We start from the raw sequence: 20,973 nt of genomic DNA, 5'->3' as shown, positions 1-20,973 counted from the left end.
TCAAGGGCTTCAAACTGGGTCGGTCTAGGCAAGGGTCTCATTGAGGTCATGACTGATTTTAATCGATGTAACACCTCTAATCTGAACGTCCCGTACTTCGGGAACGTCAGTTCCTCATTTCCTTCCGTAATCTTACTCCACTCTGTTATCCAAAGGATCGTATGCAGCCCAACATTCACTGCCATGTAACGAGCCGGCGTACCCTCCGGCGGGGCTTCTTCCCCTTCATCCGATCCCCGCTTCTCTTTTTTAAACGCCGCTCTCAGCCATTTAAAACACTTCATAATTATACGCACAATATCCAGCCTCGCTACTCTGTTTACTTCCTGATGACAATCCACCAATCCTAGCGCGGCTTTGCTAACTTGGCCTATCGCAGCGCGGTCTTTCTCCGGTCGGCCAATCCCAGCTCGACACTTTCTAACGTCTTTGCTAGCTGGCCTATCACAGCGCGGTCTTTCTCCGGTCGGCCAATCACAGCGCGACACTTCCTGACGTCACTTTTCTCCGCTTCGCAGCAGCACCCCTCCTTTCTCAACTCGTCTCCCGGTCATGCATGCGTCCCATTCATACACCGAAAAATGACTACTTCCGACCAAGCGGTCACTTCCCTCGACTGTACGTCCACAGTCTATATGTAATTGTCAACACAACTGACGAAATGTCTATCGTCTCTCTGATAGGTTGCTTACACACACAGTAACCTCCGACCAGCGTCCGTTACTCACGCACTCACTCTTACGTTCCCCCTATCTCGGTCTTTCGGGTGATCAATGGTACCTCATGACCCCCTTCACACTAGTTGACAATTACTCTGGGTGTCCGATACACCCGAACCACTTAAGCTCTCCTTGAACTTAAGATTTCCACCGGTTGCGCGCGCTCACAACCTGTTCCACAGTCACTCTACAGACATTCAACTCCGCCAGACATTACAACATAGATACAATACAAAAACACCGCAATCTAACACGCATGACCCTTTATACTCACTCTCGACCGATACTGCTGCTTTTTCTGTCTCACGTCATCCGGATCTTCTTCGGCGGGCGGTTCTTCCGATCATCGATCTCTAAGGGCCTTGGGGTAAGCTAACCTGGCCTAGGTCACCGTCCTCAAGAAGGCAACCATCCTCTATAGCTACCAACTGGAAGGGCGAGATTTTGATCGATACCTTATCACTATTGATCTAAACCCCGATCTGGTCGACTGAACCTTTGTTGCCTGTCATTGAGGGAAGAAAGTGCATCTCTTACCAAGTTAGTTCACCCAATAAAGGACTCCGCTCCAAAAGATCACAAACAACTTCTAGCTTTCAAAAGTTTATTGTAAGGTTAGGATAAGCTGCAAATACAGGCATCTCAGAATGAGATTCACGAGATACACAGGTCCAACTACATACATGTGCTCTCTGAAAGCCCTCAGACGAGCAACGGAAATTACCAGCACAAGTTCTAAGAATAATAAAGCTATCAGCATTGACGCATATTGAGATCTCTCCTTCATTTAAGTTGGAGGAAAACACACAGGTTAGGCTGTCCCTACCCTGCTCTAGATGGTATCCCTACTTAACCAAGTCTCAACCTAACAAAAGGTGTCAGCAGTGAATGACCCCCAAGGGAAGTCACCCACTCTTAGTCTCTTGGTGAAAACCTATAGTTCTCCAGTCATGACCCCTCTCTGCCTACCCATCCGCTCTCTAAAGGGTCCTCAGGCATCTGTTCTAACTCCACCCAGGGGTGCTGTCCCTAATACAAAACAGTCAACAACATTTGAGACGCCCCTCGTGAGACGCCCCTCACGTGGTGTAGCTTCTGGCTTTTTCCATGCTGCTTTGTATTGGGCCTCATACGTTGGAGTTGACCTTGCTTCTCAGACTCTTCTCCGGCCCGCTGATACCCCTTAAAACATTCCGGAACCCTCCTCCATGTCTGGGCCGTCTTCTGAACAGACCTCTATTCATATTATTTATAATTGGATCCCCCCTTTTCTCTTGCAGACAGACATCTGCAGCCAAGATCCCAACTCTCATAGACTTCCAAAAAGGTTTCGCAACATTTCTCGGCCCAGACCAGTACGTGTAAATCAATGTTAAAACATTTCAGGCCTACAGCATTTCTCATAATAATTATAGCATTCAACTTCTTCATTAATTAAAGCATGTTAATACTCTTATTCTATTATTCAGTAAACACATCTATAAATCATGGCCCATTAATGCAATGACCAAAACATTAGTGCAATCTATGTCGTGAAAAGAAACACCTTCCCCTTCCCTTCTAGCTCTGGCCCTGAGGCCTACCACATTCTGCGTTTAACCACATGCCATCTTACATTTTAACAGCTACACGACATGGATTCAGGAATAATCACATCTAATAAAATCATATAGTGTCACACATTTCTGTATTAGTTCCACTTCTACTTAAATCTCTACATTAGCTATACATTCAGAATATAATTGCAGATACTACTAGCACTCATGGCATTTCTCCTCATGATTTGTGCTTACTACGGGTAAGTGTGATGCACTCATACATTTAGGTCAGTTTGCGCTCTCTCAAGACCAATTGACAGAGTCTGTTCAAGCTTTACGCCACGGGGCCCCAAGGTTGACTACAGGATATGAGAGGGGCCCCAGCAGGGATCTCTTCCCTGTACAGTTCGCCAATTAAGCCGCTGTTTAACTGCAGTATAGCCTGACTCCGTCTTTTTGATGCTATGGTTTGAGCACTGGGTGCTTTTTTGCATTAATTATGGGGTGTATTGTTTCGGTCTTCAAATCTTTGAAGTTTGTTTGGCTTGGATATGAGTTTCGGTGATAGCAGCATATTTTAATGTCCTAATATATTGAGAATCCTATAGCTCTCGTTGTAAACTAGCTCCATCTTGTGGCCTTTGAAAAACAATACTCTGAGCGCAGATTTTATGCGTCTGTCCCACCAAACCGAGAAATTAGAACTACACTGCTTTAATGCATTTCAGAACAGGGTTCTTTTTGTGTGTCAATATCAGGCATTGTGGTAATGCAGTAACATTTGTGGAAATTAATTATTCGGATACGAGATGCGTAGCACTTGGCAGGGCTGTACACTATATATAACATTCATTAAAGTGCTTAGGGTAAGCTATTTTGAGCATTTGACTTAACCCCCATGCTGCATTGGCCCAATGGGCTGTCCATCAGCATTTGAATTAGCCCACAGAATTTCATGAATGTTTTCACTAAGCCAAGGCAAACACAAGGAGATGATGGACGGAGTGCTGAAAATTTTCAGACACTCACCACAGTCACAAATCTGGGTTGAATCCATCATCGTTCTTTAGTTCACTTCGCCACCCAAGTTCAGACGCAGCTATATGCAATTCAGTCTTGACCGTGTGCCAAGTGGGAACAGTCCAGCCCGAACTGCCAAGCCAGGTCTTCCCTGAGCCAGAAGCAAGCATCCTGGGACCGGTTTCGGGGGAACACCCCTCATCAGCCAGTCCAGCTTGAATCCTGTGGCAAAGTGAGCAAGGGACCCACGTCTGGGCATACCCTGCCAACTTAGGGCGAACAAATAAAACACAAAGAGATGATGGAAAGAGTGATGAAACTCTTCAGACACTCACCCCCAGTCACAGATTTAGGTTGAATCCATCATTGTTCTTTAGCTCACTTCACCACCTCAGTTCAGACCTAGCTATCTGCAAATCAGTCTTGACCCTGTGCCTCATTAGAACAGCCATTCCAAATGTGGAGTGTGTGTTGTCTGTGACTTTTCAATTGACTGTAAGGAATTTGTTTTCAAAGATGTAAAAAATGAGTTAAAAACATTTACAAACTGTAACAGCTGTAATCTTGTTTATGCCATCTTTTGCCCCTGCAATATGATCTATGTGGGTCAAACGAAACAAAAAATCAAATTTCGGATCTCGCAACACCGGAGCAGGATTAGATGCAGAACGGCCAATGCTCCTTTGGTTGAACATTTCAATGACAAAGGACACAGTGAAAATGATGTCCGTTGGACTGTGAACAGTCCAAGTGATTGTACCACCAAGAGGTGGTGACCTGACAAAATTGCTCAACAAGGAGGAGTTAAAATGGATACTCAAAACGGACAGTTTGAATTCCGGGCTAAACCTCCAAGAAGACTGGACCACCTTGATCTAATTTCATGTACTTGGTTTATCTACTTTTTGCACTACGACTTCAGTCCCCCTGTAACATCCTCTCCGTTTGAGGAGTGAGACCACGTTAATCTATCTGTCCATGAGAGGGTTTTCTACCATCATAGCCCTCCATGAGAAATATAATAGATAACAACATCAGTGGTCTCAAGAGGAACCCAAATGATGAAGGGCGGTTCCGTGTGGTGACTGATGGGAATCCTCATATGATCACTAGCTAGACTCAATTGAGGGTGACCCGTGTCTCCTTGTTTGGTTTGTGTATTTGTTTTTGAAGTTAGTCACCGTCAGTCCTCTTTAGACATACATATAGCACTCTTCTTGCAATTTTAGACCCTCTGACACTTCTGTTTGTCCCTTATCTACACAAAAACTTTTTTCTGTGGCCTGTTAGATGTATATAATTAATTAGCCTTCCTTAATGGTAAAACATGTGCATAAGTACCCTGTTCTCTCACTTTCCTTTTATTTATTTATTTTATTTAGTCACTTCACTTATCACATAATTGCACTGCGCCACCCTCACTTTTTTATCTTAGACCTATACCACCCCAAGATGGCTGCCCTACTGCCTTAGCCCTCTTCCATTTCCATGCCCCCCATCTGTCCCCGATAGCCATTGACAATCATCCACCTCCCTAAAATGGCTGCCATCCTCCTTAGCCCTCCTCTATTTCCATGCCTTCAATCCATCATTGATAGCCAATCGGAAATCACATCCCATCTACTTAATGAGACTCCCTCCCTCCGACATGCCACCACATCGTCAGGAAGGAGCATTCACCGACATAACCGGTAAGCGATATCCAGTGGTCCCCTGTCCCATCGATCCACCTTATCCTACGTTACCCAGTCTGCTAACTGCCCGGGTTTCTTTGCAGGTACCTTCTACCCTCTGCGATCAAAACATTTTGACGCGTCCTTGACAGGCTCCCGATTCCGTTAAGAGCCGATCCTCCCCAGGCAAACGCTCCGCCCGAACTGTTTAACTACTGTTATCCCTCCCGGCACTCCCAAAAAAAAACCCTTTTGTTTAAACCCAACCCGGAAGGCGGCTTCTATCACTTCTCACCGCTTATAATTAAGCACGTTCTTAATTAACCGGTACTGCACGGACCGGCACCCTGTAAATACTCTCACATCCTTAAGCACAAGAATTCTCTCCAACCACGTGGATTTATAGCAAGCGCCGTGGTACCACCAATACGTGTTCAATTATGTTCAGCTTGCCTCCCAGGAGCACAGGTACGCCTTCCCTCTGAATGACACCGGTTAAATATTTTTTGCCACTTTAATAATTGCGACTCTGATTAGACCAACCGCCCGAGTCACATATTGATGTACACTCCCTTCACTCTGAAATTTAAATGGTTTATCGCCCCTGGTTTTAACGCCTCACTGGACATACTACAAGTCGCTTGACCGTACTCACGTGAATGCGCCACACCACGGCACTCCAATTGATTCTACAGGCATCACGCAACTTCTGGACTCTCCACCCGAATTCCACAACCACCGGGTAGCTTTTCACCACAGCTTTACCCCTCACCACCTTTCTTAGGCTTATTGAGTACATGTCATTTACCTCATGTAATTTAATGATTCTATGCTTTTCTTTTCCCTTCTTCCCCTTCCCAGGCAATAGAGGCTTACATCAATTATGCATTAATCAATAGCCTGATGATGATCCCCATGATAACTTAGTGGGATCGAAACGCCGTCGACCTTTATGTGCACCTTATGCAAAACGTATATCATGTGTCATGTATATGTGAAGGTGCCCTCTTGAATTTTCTGTTTATTTGTAAACTACAGATATCTGCAGCTTTTGCCTAAAAAGCCCTATTTTGTTCCTTGTTTCTTCACTGTACTAATCTGTATGTGCTTGGGTACAGGCTTGTGCCCCACTACGTTGAATTGTTGAAGGAATTCTCTTCTTGCATTTATCATTGAGTAAAGATTTAGACCTCTGTCCGGCTGGACATGTCAACTTTAAAATAGAATCGATTGTGTCTATAATTATTGCTTTTAAACATTCCATGTGCATGGGACCACTGTTGTTTTGAATATTTAAGTTCCCCGAGGTCCTGTGCTGACTCGTTTGGGTTCCCTTGTTGACTTTAATATCATTAGAACAGTCCAGCCCGAACTGCCACACCATTTTTCCACACCTCCTCTCAATAGAACAAGCTGTCTCAGACCCCTTGTGCCCTCACACACATTGGAAGCATGTTAACAAGAATGCTCTCACACACATTAAAAACTAGTTAACAGTAACACAAGATACTTTGACAGATTTTGTAGTCAGTTTCAACCTTTTAACTGGCTCTATGACAGCATCACTTTAGTTCCTCACACAGCTTTCCCCCTCATGCTCAACAATGCTGTGCCGCAGCCTGCAGTGTGACAAAGTGAGGAACATTAGTTCCCCCAGTGCTAGCGACTCCATGGCAGCTCTCTGGGCAGCACAGCTTGAGTATCTCCAATGGCTTATTTAACTCTGCCCCAGCTTTAGCTCACAATGGTTTTAAGGGAGAGAGGGTGAGGAGATATATAGTCTCTCTCGATGCATAGCTAAACAGGCAATTGGTGACGTTCAGTCACTATTTTATGCTTTGCCTAACTTAAACTAGTTTGCACAAATATATAACATGTGTTGTTCTTGTTAAGATAGCCATAGTTGTTGTAGTCCTTAGTGTAAAAAAAATAATACTAACATGAAAATGTACTTTTTGGCTGCTGAGTTGTTTCTCTCTTTCGTTCCAGGAGCCAAGCTGCAGTAGTTCATGTTAATTAGAAAGTTACAAATGTATTGGTTTCTGTGGGAGTTGTTTATCTGTGGGCATTCCATAGAGAGTTAACAGTGAATTTCCACACCTTTTGCCCAAACAGGCTGACTATGACTGTGATGTACTATCCTGCTATGAAATACCTCTTGAAGGTCGTGCAGAAAACTTCCATTGTGTGATGGCTGGGAAGAGGGCTGACCCCCCCTCCAAAAATCTCCCTGAGAACCTTGGGCAGTGTTGCACATGTTGAGAAATGTGGTTTAATTGTGCGTTGCTGAGGTAGCTAGATTTAGATGCCCCTTTCCATTCTCTTGAGATCAGAAGGTAGAAAATGAAACATTTGACGATGTAGACCAGGCAATCTTAGAGGATGCACCCGACACGGAAGAGGTTGCAACAACAATTAAAAGATTGGCAAAAGGGAAAGCAACAGGAATGAACTGTATCCCATCTGCATTTTATGTCACTTTTTTGGATCAAATTTGTTGCATTTTTACAGATCTTAGTATACATATCTTTAAGGGTGGTCAGCCTCCAAGATCTTGGTCTAGGGCTAAGATAGTTATTTTTCACAAAAAAAGCCTCCTGATCAACTAGGCTCATACCGACCGATTACTCTCATTAATGCCGACTCAAAGATCAATTAAAAAATCCCGGCCAATAGAATTGCACCCATCATCCATAAAGTAGTAGTCAAGAGCCAACACGGTTTTGTCCAAGGGAGATCTAGTATTAATCATATCCAGGGAGTGATACACTGTTTGATTGTATGGAGGTTGCTGGAGACCCTATGGCACTGGTCCTTTTAGATGCCGAGAAGGCATTCAATAGTGTCTCCTGGAAATATCTGTGGGCTGCCCTGGCCAGGGTGGGAATCAAGGATGTGTATAGCCAGGCAGTGCAAAAAATGTATATAAAACCCATAGCAGCAGTAATGGTGAATGGGATTTTAACCATAGAATGTACAATATCACGCGGAACACGACAGGGGTGCCCATGTTCACCACTTTTATTCACCATTTACATCGACCCCTTCATCCGAAGAATTGAGGGAAACAGGGAAATAAAACCTATTTGGTCACAAGATTATCCCAAATCCCTAGCTTATGCAGATGATATAGCTGTGGTAACCGCCGATCCTAATATGGCCTTGACAGCTATTGAAAGTGAGGCTGACAGCTTCGGATCATTTTCCGGATATGCACTGAATCAAGGGAAAACACAGATAGTATTGAACAACAATGCTAATATGAATGACATCCGTGTAATAGAAAAGGCTTCATATTTGGGAGTGTGTATGTCATCTAAACTTGATAATATGGTTACTTTAAATCTGAAACCTATGATGGATAAAATGCAGTTAGATCTCCAACGTCTAGATAATCTGCATCTTTCTATCATTGGCAGAGTTAATGTTGTGAAGATGGTGTTTTTTTCCAAAATGTTATATTTATTTAGAGCAATTTGCCTAGAAGTTTCAGCTCAATGGTTCAAGTCAATAGAGCGTATGTTTTCTAGCTTTAATTGGGCTTACTCGCAACCTCGGCGGGCCTATACATTTCTTACCCTCTCTAAAGATAGGGGAGGCTTAGCGCTCCCAAACTTAAAAGCATATTATTGGGCTTCCTTGTTGTTATATAGCAGAGAGTTAATGCAGAACATGGAGGGGGCAGAGGGATCCGGGGACAATATTCCATCTATCCTCCAACTGATCCTAGGTAGCAAGAGTAGAGGATATCTTTGGTGTCACCTACATGATAGCTATCACAAAAAGTCAGATATATAGTGGGTTTAAAGAACTGAAATCTTTAAGAAACTGCTTGGTATAGGGCAAATATCATTTTATACCCACCTAAGTGATCACCCAATCCTCCCGGATATTTTAGAGGTTGCTCAACAAACAAATGGAAAGAGGTGAGTATTGTTCAGATAGGCTGTCCCCTCTCCTCTACAGGAATACAATCTTTTGAAGAAATAAAAAGAGATTTCAAGCTAGAGTGGTGGGATTTTTTTTAAATATCTTCAAATCAGAGATTTTTTCGTCACAAAAGGTGGGGGGAAGGGCACAATTAGAGAAAGTGGATATTCTGGAGAAACTAACTCACACTAAAGCAAGCACTATTGGGGAAATATACTCTCTCATTAATGCGGTATTCCCCGACGATTCAGAAAAAACTGCACAGAAGTGTCAGTAAAAAGTAGGAATGTCTACTGATGAATTTAACTACACATACTTCATGTCCCAATCTATTTTTATGTCAATGAAATAACAAGCACAGTTTTTCAAAACTTGTTTCTTTTTATATTAAACGCCTGATAAAATTGCCAAGTGGGGGAGTGGTAAGGGGACCTGCTGCCCAAGATGCAACCTATTTAATGCTGACCGCATACACATGATTTCCACCTGTGTCGAACTAACATCTTTAAAGAAAGAGATAGAGAAATTTCTGACCGATGCACTCCAAAGTGAAAAAGTACTGTCTAGTGATGTTATATTATTAGGGGGGGCAGATCCCAGTAATGCAAGGGTAACTCATGAATTTATTTTTATTGCTATGGCAGTTTTAAGAATTTGTATTGCCTCAGCATGGCTGGATCCTGTGGCCCCATCCTTCCAGCAGTGGCTGGCTAGGCTGCTAGCAATATCCAATATGGAAGTTGCCATCTATAAACAGAAGGGTAGGAAACAGTGTAGAAAAGGGGTAAAGATCTGGTCCCCCCCTTTTAGACTGGTGCCGGTCTCAAGATAACCTGTCATCGAAGGAAGACTTTGTGTTTAGTGCTGATAATTTTTTGCTAAATGGGATATTCTTTTTAAGAATATAGGTCCATATGTATGAAGAAAACGATTTGCGATTCTGAAATAGCGATTATTACCGAATCGCTAAATCAGAATCGCAAATCGGGATGTAACAACGCATTCGCATATATATAGCGATTCGGCCAAATTCGCTAAATATTTGCACGATGTGTATCAGCGATTCCTTAAACGCCAAAAGTCGCAAAATAGCGAGTTCGCACCCCGGAATTTGCTATATTGCGCGACCGCACCCCAAAATTCGCTATATTGCGCGACCGCACCCCTAAATGCGCTAAATTGCGATGTTCCCACGGGAAAAATCGCAATTTAGCGAATTTCTGGAAACATCCAATCGCTATCCTGATGCTTTATGATGACATCACCATCCAGGAAGTGAGTGATTTCCCATGGTGCATCTGGATTGAGACAGAGAGTGTGAGAGTGTTGTTTGGAACTCAGGAGCCATGGCAGAAGGTGGAAACCAGGATGTCCCAGCAAGCCAGCAGGAGCAGCAAGCAGGGGAAGCAGGCAGGAAGAGGAAGCTCAAGTTCTCCGAGGCTGAACTAGAGACCCTAATCACCGAAATGGTGCCACACCATGAGGCATTATTTGGGACCACTTCCCACAAGGTGCTAGAAGCCAGCAAGAGAAGGATTTGGGAGGGCATCCAAGCCAAAGTGAATGCCCTAGGAGTGACCCACAGGACAGTTGAAGTGTTGCGGAAGCGCTGGTACGACCTGCGCCAGCGCTCCAAGGAAGTTGGCTGCCAATCTGGAGCAGTCCCAGCTCACCGGTGGGGGAACCTCCAACGTCCCTGACTCTACACCACTGGAGGAGCTGGTAGAGGGCACACTGCCTCCACAGAGTGTTGCGGGCATGTCCATGCTCGACAGCTCAGCACAACCAGCTGCAAGACCAGGTAAGAAGCATGCCTCCCCACCCTAAACCACCCCCAGAACCCCCTGCAGCGACCTAGGGATTAGGGGAACCACATGTCAGGCTAGAGCAAGTACACAGGCAGGCACAGCAATGCATTATGGGAGATGTAGTCACAATAGTCTGTAATGTAGAATGTAGCATCAGAATTTCACATTGTACACATGTGCAGGTCAGGAAAGGTGAATGACACAAGTAAAGTCAGGGAACACTGTGAAAAAATGTATTAGAACATCACATGTAATGATAAAATAAGTAATGTGTGCTGTTCTATCCACAGCACCTGCAAGTGGGAAGGCTACAGCCAGTGCAACTGAGACAGGACCCCAAGCCTCAGGAGAAGGCAGCCATGGCCATGATCCAGATGGGGAGGACAGTCCTTTCATCCGACCACAGGGACACAGTAGGAGGAACGTGAGGCCATTCAGAATTATGGATGATGAGGAAAATGAAAATGTGCAGTCTGATGCACCAGTACCCCAGCAGCAGGAGTCCAGAACAGAGTCCAGAGGCAGGCGTAGACCCCGCACGGCCATCAGCTCCAATGTGCAATAAGATGAATCAGTGTTTGCCGGCCTAGAATTGCACATGCTTCAGGTTCACCGCCTGCAAGCGAAACACATGAAGGCCATTCAGAGAGAGATCAGGGCAGGGAACAGAGGACTACGCGAGGAAATCAGGGGGGCTGTGCAGGAGCTGACTGCAGAGTTGAGAGCTGAACGCACAGCCAGGCGCAAAGAAATGGCCCGCATGGACCACTACACGCGTGCTATTAATCGCCTCGCCTCCTCCACCAATATGCTGGCAAGGCGTGCCATAGAGACCCAGCGAGAGTTCTCGCATGGTATCCAGGACTTAGCCACTGTGGTAGTGCAGTCAACTGCCACCCTGGATGAGCTGCGTGCGCTGCGTACTGCTGGATCCGGGGTGCTTACCCCCAGTGAGGAGGACTCACAGTCGGTGCGGAGCTCAAATACACCACCACCCACTGTTGAGAGGCGCCGTAGTGGCCGGAGCAACAGGCCTGCCACACAACAATAGGGACTGCAGCAAAATGACTATTCCACACAGGGGGGATATGGGGCCAGCAACAGTGTAGCACTTGCTGTACCAATGACTGATTTAGTTGCACTGTGATTTAAACATGTGCTTTGGTTTAGGAGAGTTCATCCAGCTTTTTTTGGATGTGTCACATTGTTGGTATTGGAAATTAAACACGTTTGCAGAGCAAGAAGTTGTCATTGTATCATTTTCACTCACCTAGAAGTAGTTCCGCATGATCTCATCACGCCTCTGTCGCCCAGCTGCAGCAGCAGCTACGCCAGCTTCCATGTGTATGGGTCCGGGCCCTCCACGTCAGAGGAATCTGAGTCACTCAACTCCATAGGTGTTCCTTTCCTGGTTGCAATGTTGTGGAGCATGGCACAAGCTACAACAATTTTGCAGCACGTCTCAGGGCTGTATTGAAGGGCTCCTCCACTTTTGTGGATGCATCTGAATCTGCTCTTCAAAATCCCAAATGTGCGCTCGATGGTGCCTCTTGTGGAAATGTGTGCCCGGTTGTAGCGCCGCTCCCCAGCAGTGGCAGGATTCAAGTAGGGTGTCAGGATGAAGTCCCTGACTGCATAGGCACTGTCCCCTGTGGGTGGAAATGTTTAAAGGTCAGTCACTGTGATGCACATGCAGGTCCTGAGTAATATGGGCTGACAGTGTGTGCTGTTACCTAGTAGGTATCCCTCTCCAAATTCCCCTCTTGAGAGTGTACGGTATAGCCCACTGTGACGGAATATGAAAGCGTCATGTGTGCTTCCTGGGTACTTTGCCACTATATCGGTGATTATGTTTTTGGCATCACTCACCATCTGTATGTTCAGTGAGTGGTAGCATTTCCTGTTCCGGAATACATACTCTATGTTTGAGGGGGGTGAAATGGCAATATGTGTTCCGCCTATACATCCTATGACGTGGGGGAATTGGGCTATGTTATAAAAATCCTGCTTGGTCTGTGCTAGTTCCTGTGGGGTGCTGGGGAAGTGTATGTGATGTTGCATCCTATGTGTCATGGCGTCGAGGAACGCATGGAAAAAGCGCGACAGGGCACTTTGTGACACCCCTCCTGCACTGGCTATGACCCCCTGGAAACTCCCTGAGGACAGCAGGTGTAGTGAACAGAGAACCTGGATGTGTGTGGGTATGGCTTGTGTCCTGCGGGTGGGATGTTCTAGGTGGGGCCTGAGTTCCTCAATCAATTCAAGTATGCTCTCTTCCTCCAGTCTGTAATGGGTGTGGATATCCTCATCAGTGCGTTGGAAGATGGTGGTGCGCAACCGGAATATCCTCTCCTGCCGTCTCCTCCTCTGCGCCAGAGCTCTCACTCTTCGCCTCCTCACTATCATGTACAACCCGGACATTGTGGTAGGGAGTGTGTTGCATTCTGGGTTCCAATTTATACTTTGCACCTGGTTACCACCTGCTCCCACTTGATGGTAATTGCGATTCCTTATTTTGCGATTTTGCTTAATTCGCTATTTGCGATTGATTGATACATTCCATTGCGATTTCGGAATAGCGATTTCCACTTTAGCGATTCTCGCTAACGGGTTTCATCGCAAATTTGGAAATCGCTTTTGTATTCGCTATTTAGCACTTTCGCAATGTTTGGGATTCGCTATTTACCGATTCCTTATTTGGCAAGCGTATTTTGCTTCATACATTGCGATTAGCGATTTTTTAGTCGCTAACGCTATTTTTAACGATTCGCAGCGTTTGCAACTGATTTTTGGCTTCATACATATGGCCCTAAATTTGTAACAGCCATGAAAATTGTAATAACTGTATTCTGTAATAAACTGATAGATGAAGGTATAATGTATGACGAATCAAGGATTTGTATGTATTCCTGTCTGACAGGGGAGGGTGGATGGCGGGTGTGGGAGGTGCTTTTGTTTGTGGAAAACATTGAATAAAGATTTTTTTTTTTTAAAAGAGATCAGATGCCTTATTTTGCTCCTGCGCAGAGTTAGTCTCCTGAGCAAATCCATTCTCACTTATCTGACTGAATCTTTATTTGATACTGCCTTTAGAAACTTTTCTTGCTGACACCTCCTGCTTGACTCACAGTTTTCTTTGATTTATTATAGTTTTGCATATAAAGGAATTGTTCTTTCAAGGGAACTTGCATTTCCTCGATTTACTTATTGACAACTTTAAACAGTTTGTCTTTGCATTTGCTATTTTGAATCACTTTGAATTATACAGACAAACACATTGATGTGATGATGATTGATTTATGACCAATTTGAATTACTTGAGTTTGTAACCTTACTAATCTGTACCTTCATGGTTTGCAAATCCATTACCCTCTGCCATCATTATGTGGCCTAACATGCTTCACTGTAATCCATTTCAAATGATTTTTTGTGTCAAGCCTCAGTCCGGAACAAAAGGTCCATCTGCTTGAGTACAGCTCGTACTTGAGTTTGCACCAACAATCTGAGTGGTGCAAATCTGCTGCAACATGCCGATGCCACTCATCAGGCATTCACTTTTCTGCCATGCTTTGTAATATCGCTGCATTGCTGTGGCTTATTAGTCAGGGCAGTTATAACTTACAAGAAAATCTGACATTTCTCTGTCCCCACTCACCCACAGGTTCTATGGTCAATCCAGCCTGACCGCAAGAACCGGTTCTTGTTTATTAATCTGCTAGTTTCTGCAAATGTAAAACTTGCCCTTTTGAATAATTTCTAACGTATTGCTGTAGGAAATGACAATCTTTTGCTTGGTGTAGACCCACATTCTTGCCTTATCTGTTTTTTCTCGCTGTAGAGCTCTGCATTTTACCACTGCTAACTAGTAGTAAAGGGCCTGTGCTCCCTTTTTAACATGGATGAATTGGTATACTCCCAAATGGCATATTTAACTTGCCTATAAGTTCCTATTATGGGGGGGGGGCGTAGTTTTCTGCCCATGGACTATGGTGGCCTTTGCGTGAAGCTCTGCCAGCCGACTCAAGGTATAGAATTGCAGAGGAGAATTCTCTCATCAGCGCCGACTTTCAGCAACGCCTTAACGCGTTGCACGCTGATGACGGAACCGCTCCGTCATCAGCTGCGGTGGCGCTGTGCTGATGATGGAGCGGTTCCGTCATGGCCCTGCCGCCGCGCCTGCGCGGCGCGGATTCCGCGCCTGTGCTGGGCATTCTATTGAGCGGGCGGGGCCATGACGGAACCGCTCCGTTATCAGCACAGCTCAACCGCGGCTGGTGACGGAGCGGTTCCGTCACCAGCATGCGGCCGCCGCGCCGCCGCGCGGCCGCCCCGCCCCCTTAGCACTGCGGCGGAATAGCCGCCGCAGTGAAGGGGTTAATGGCCAGTAAGTAATGTAGTGGCCTTCAACAATTATTTGCCTTAATTGCCTTTGAGAATCTTTTCTTTGTATTTCATTGACTGGACATCGCATTTAAGGCTGCTTCCCCCTGTTTTCCACCTGTACATGGCACAATTAAAAGACTTAAACAACCTCTTAAGAATTCAATTAAATATCTCAAATACTCTATGTAAACCGACAGCATATTACAGTGCAGGACTCCTGCTATTTCTCACACAGAGGCAATTGCTCTGCTTTTTCCTCCTCTTCTACCTCAACTCTTACACAACTTAATCCAAGCAAGACATGAATCAAACGACCCGCAGTCACCTACAAAATCGCCTCTCACTGTGTCAATGGATCTTCTGGTGGTGGAGATTGGGCCTTACGTCCTTATATGGAAGAAACAAACGCCAAACTACAACCGCTCGATGACAGCTGGTCTCTGTCATAAGCCACCTATCTGGATCCCAGATGATTCTAATGGAGTGAGGTAAGGTAATAATTTTATTTGTGTATGATTAATTAAAATCTTTACAAAAGTATAAAAGCCATATGACAATAAAAAGTAATTTAACTTTTTTTTTTTTTAAATGCAGATTCTAATGGAGTGGTGATGCTAGTTTCCAAATCCTACCGAGACTTTCCCTCGGTTATAGGCAGAGACACAGCTCCGATGGCAAATTTCAGATGGGAAGGGGGTTGGGACAGAGAGAGCGTGTAGAGTCAAAGATGCTGTGGCTCGTCTACTCAACAGGAACACTGCAGCAGGCATTCACACCAGTCTAATTAATGGTACCAGCAGATATGGTACCTATAAACAGACAAATAATGAGGCTTTAGTCTAGTTTTAACTCTACCTCTTAAGGTATAACCTCACAAAAGCTTTTCAAATCTCAACCAACCTTTAGTTTAATTGCTGTTTTGATTTCATTTAGATTGTCCATAGAGCCTTCTTTATCAAATGTTTTGAAAGTGAGTATGATTTCAGCATGAAACCCCAATCAAATTTGGATGGGGTTAGCTTCACCCAAGTCATCTTTCGCAAATCCCTTCCAACAGTATGTAAATGTTGATAAAAACATAGTTTACCTTTGTTTGCAGCACGATGTTGCAACTCTGCTCAGCACGTAGTAAAATCAAGTGTGTTAATGAGTCTCTCCTTTTCTTCTTGTTCTTTTTTCCATCCAGGTGCTAGACTAATGTGAGAAGTTTTCTGTGGTGAGAAAATAAAGGCGGAAGGACAGAGGTCGAAGAGAAGGGCCTCAACAGCAGCTAGGAGAAAAGGGTAACAACACAGTTGGCAATCACTGATTTACTCATTTATTTTAATGCCAGCTCGAGTTGCTGACGTGTGTGTCCTTGCATAAAGTGTTTTGAGGGAATGATGCCCGACCATCACCTGTCACCCCTGAAGTTTCTGTTCTTCCCACTATTAGTGAACATGCCCAGCCCTTGTGTGTGCTATGGGGCAGAAAGACTCAGATGGGGTGTGAGGCATGGTATGGGAGGATCAAACCAATGCTTTAATTAGAAATATAGAAGTGCAGGTATTCACTGTTTATACTACCTGTTTGCTGATGAGACGTGCTAGTACTGTCTCATTAAGAGTAACAATGCTGAAAAGTGCAGGTATCTGACCTTCAAATTAAAGAAGTGCTGGTACTCAGTACCGGAGGGTACCTTCCCATTTAAGGCACGGATGTAAACACTTTTGTGTCAAGACATATAGCCTTACGAGATTCAGATGAGGGGCAGATATCTTGACATGATGGGGCTGAGAAGACATATATGTGTGAGTGAAAATGATGATCTAACTATTTTAACAAACAGGCTTTCTAAGCATTCAGGAATGGTAAAGATAACTAAATGCAGTGACAGAAATTTTAAGTGGTCTGGTATCTTTTGCCCACAACAGAAGATTGTGTTCATGCAGATATGTCTAACCTTAGGGATAGATCTCATGTGTGATGCTTGAATCTACTCGATCTGTTTAACCAAAGGCACAACTCTGCTCTCTGAGTTGTGAGTCTCTATGATCCATATAACAAGCAGATTGCTTTCTACTGCTTGAACCTGTAAGATCTGTGTATCTCGAATGATAGTTCTACTCTTGGAGGCATGGCTATGTAAGAATTGTGTGATGTAATCAAATGCTTCTCGTTCAGTTTTTTAAAAGTAAGATCTGTGCAACATATGTGGTAGGTTTGTCTTCGGAGGCATAAGCATGCACTATCTGTGGATCCTGAAGGATAGCACTGCAATTTGAAATACCAGCCTGTGAGGCCTTTGTATATTCACTCTCCAAGGCAAGACATTACATGATCTCTGTGACTAGAGGTATAATTCTGCATAACATGGCATAATACAGAAAAATCTGTCTAATCTGAGGGATAGCTCTAATGTAAGATGCCTGAGACTAAGATCAATGTAAAACAAGGGCTAGCACTAAAGTTAATATATTAAGTAAGTAAGATATCTGAAGGTTTTTTCTGATTTTGGTTACCCAAGTGGGTAACATCTCTAACTTGAAGGGTAGGTCTGCTTGTGCTCCATTGTGCACATATTGTGGTCAAGTCTAGAGAAAAATGTACTAAATGAGATATCTGGTATCAGAAGGTCCATGCACAGTATAGCTGACTCAAAGCTATGAGAACTGCACAGTAGACTGGCCAGTTCTCATTAATATACACTGCATGGGGGCATGGCTGAGTCAGCAACCAAGATGGCAGCCTGACTCTGAAACTCCGGAACCATCACCCGCGTTATTCCACCAGATACCCCTGTAAACAGTGATTGAGGAGCCGAGTCGAGCAGGAACGGACGGCATGGGCATGTGGCTGTGGAATGCGCCGCCTGCCAACTTGTTCGGTGCCCGCAACTACGATATTGGGTCGGTGCACTCCTGGGCCTGACAGAGGTCTCGGGTGAGCCTGAAGGTAAGGCCTGGAGTGTGTGGCTCGGCCTGCTGCGTGGCCTCGTCAGCTGAATTGCCCGACGGAGTGGAGAAGTACATGAGGGCAGCCAGCGGTACAATGGGACCTTCGTCAGCGGTCCATTGCACAAATAAGTAAGTGCGCACAGTGCAGGAGGATCGTGGAGCGGGTGACTCCTGGCGATTTGGGTGGCCTGGTTCCTGACTGCTTTTATCGGCCATGTGAGTGTGCTCTGTCCTCCCCAGAGCAGCTGCCGCTGTGGATGCAGTGGGGGGCGCCACACATTATTGCTACATGCAGGGGAGAGACCACAATATAGAAGTTGGTGAACAAAACAGCAGGAGAAGGAGGGGGTAAAAATAGCAATTAAGTAAGATTCATAATAAATAATAAATATAATGCACAAGGTGGACCCACCAAGCGCCTCCTCCCTTTGAAATAACTGGCGCTGCAGTGGTGATCCTTTAATCTCTGCCGCGGATTGGGCCCCCTCTCTGAATAGCTGAATAGTGGTGTAGGCCCAGAGTAGGCTTGCCATAATTAAATGCACGGGTACAGTTCTGGCACGGCTCACCAGCGCACTGTCTCGGTAGAGACTTACAGATTTGATATTTAACAAACCTGATAGAGTGCAATCAGACACGATGGGATGCACAGATCCCAAGCAGTGGCAGCTGAATTTTGATGCTAGAAGCAAACCCAGATGCTAGGAAACCAGGCAGACCACTCGCCAGATTGCTCCGCCCTCAGTACAAGTCTAAATATGTCACGCCCTTGGACATGGACAATGGCGACACACTAACACAGGGGATCGATATTACTGATGCTTTTCGATCCTACTACACCCACCCATATACAATGCATGACCCCCCGGTGGGACAGGCCCTTGCAGATTATCTGCAGGAAATAGCCATGGACTGGTAGGAAGAGGGACAGCGCGACTTTTTAGCTGCCCCGATAGATGAAGACTAAATAAAACAGGCGATTCGGGACCTGGACAGTAATCGGACCTCTGGCTTTGATGGCCTAAGGGGAGGATTCTATAAGGCTTACCATGATGAATTGGCTCCACAGCTATTAGATGTATATGACGAGGCCCTATACAGAGGATCCCTCTCCCTCACTATTCACAAAGCAATAATTATGCTTTTACTAAAACCGGGTAAAATACCCCGGAGTTGCACATCCTACAGACCGTTGTCCCTTCTTAACCACGATTATAAAATATTGCCCAAGATTCTGGCCACACGCTTGTCACTGTTAGTTAATTCAATATTATGCCCATTTCTGGCAGCCTTTGTACCCGGCTGATCTACAGCTAAATCTGCGGACTATATTTGTTGTGATAAATCAATTGGAACCAACCCTACCAGCTGCAGCTGTTCTACTTGGTGCTAAAAAAGCATTTGATTCATTGGAATGGTATTTTTGTACGCCGTATTACAGAAGGTGGGAATTCCAGTGGGGTTCATCAATTTAATCTGACTTTTATACGCCACTCCAGTTGCCCACCTGCAACTGAATGGAGTGATCACCTTTCAATTCCCTTTGACCCGAGGTGCCAGGCAGGGGTGTCCCCTCTCACCCATATTGTTCATTATTGCTATGGATCCATTGGCAAGACACATTCAGGAGAGACATCTCCATCGCGGAATACAATTTCATACAGGCCCATTTGTGGCCTCATTCTATGTCGATGATGTGTTACTATTTGTGAGGAAGCCAGACATCAATTTGTCCCCACTATTTTGCGAAGTGGTTCGATTTGGAGTGTACTTGGGACTAGCTATTAATTGGACCAAATTGGAGATTTTCTCTTTTACTCCGGCCACCATCCAGGTGGATATTGAATTTCCGCTCAAATGGTGCACAGAACCCCCGAAATACCTTGGGATCTTTCTGCATTGTATCGTGCGGGAAGTCATTTGTGTTCACTATGGTCCGGCAATTGACCATGTGGCAATGCAGGTTAAACGATGGATTAAGATTCTTCTTTCTATGGCGGGCAGAATCACCATAATTAAAATGGTTCTTCTTCCACGTTTTTTATACCTTTTTTAAAATATTCCCATCGCGCTCACCACGAGATTTTTTGATACAGTGTGGTCTCTACTTGTCTGTCTAATTTGGGCTTGTAAGCAACACGAAATCAGCTGGAACACCCTTGTCATGCCATATGAACGGGTAGGGTTCAGGGTCCCTGACTTCTATTTATACTACTTAGTCACCCAAATCCACTTCACATATTATTGATATCATCCAGATGCCCAGCTCCAGTATTAAAAACCAGAACAATCCCAGATATACCTACATCTTTTGTTGGCATTGTTGCCGCAAGGCCTAACTTGATACAGCGTGCTGGATATGGTCCAAATTGCGATGATAATTGCAGGCTGGGTTTCTATACTCGGCGCACACACCACTAGTCGATAACACCTGGCAGCCCCCCACAACAGAAACTCTTAATAAGCCTACATTGTGCAAATTTGGGTTGCGGGAGGTCAGTGATTTCTTTAAGGACTCACGACTGCGCAATACAGAGGAGCTCATCACTTGGCGTGAAGCCCCCTACATGGGAAAGTTCCACATACACAGAGTCTGCTGCTCCCTGATTGGGGCGCTCTCGGATGCAACAATGAAACCGGCCGACTTTACCCCACTTACGATGGTCATAACATCACCAGATGGAACACACTTGGTTTCCCAACTATATCATTTATCTCTGACTCTCCACCAGGCGGTCGGAGTCAAGGTGTGTACGGCCAAGGAGCAGTACCTAGATATACCATTGACTGACTAAATATGGTATTGCTGCTGTGAACAGACACAATATATATCTAATATTCACCGCCATAAACGTTTACATTTCAAGTATTTGCACTGGGCATACATAACCCCAGGTTTATTAGCCAAGATGGATCCTAATACCCCACATGTGTGTGCTAGGTGCCCCCCTCCTAAAGCTGATTTC

The sequence above is a fragment of the Lissotriton helveticus genome, chromosome 5_1 (genome assembly GCF_964261635.1).
Source record: "Lissotriton helveticus chromosome 5_1, aLisHel1.1, whole genome shotgun sequence".
Lineage (NCBI taxonomy): Eukaryota > Metazoa > Chordata > Amphibia > Caudata > Salamandridae > Lissotriton > Lissotriton helveticus.
Note: the sequence above shows the minus strand (reverse complement) of the source record.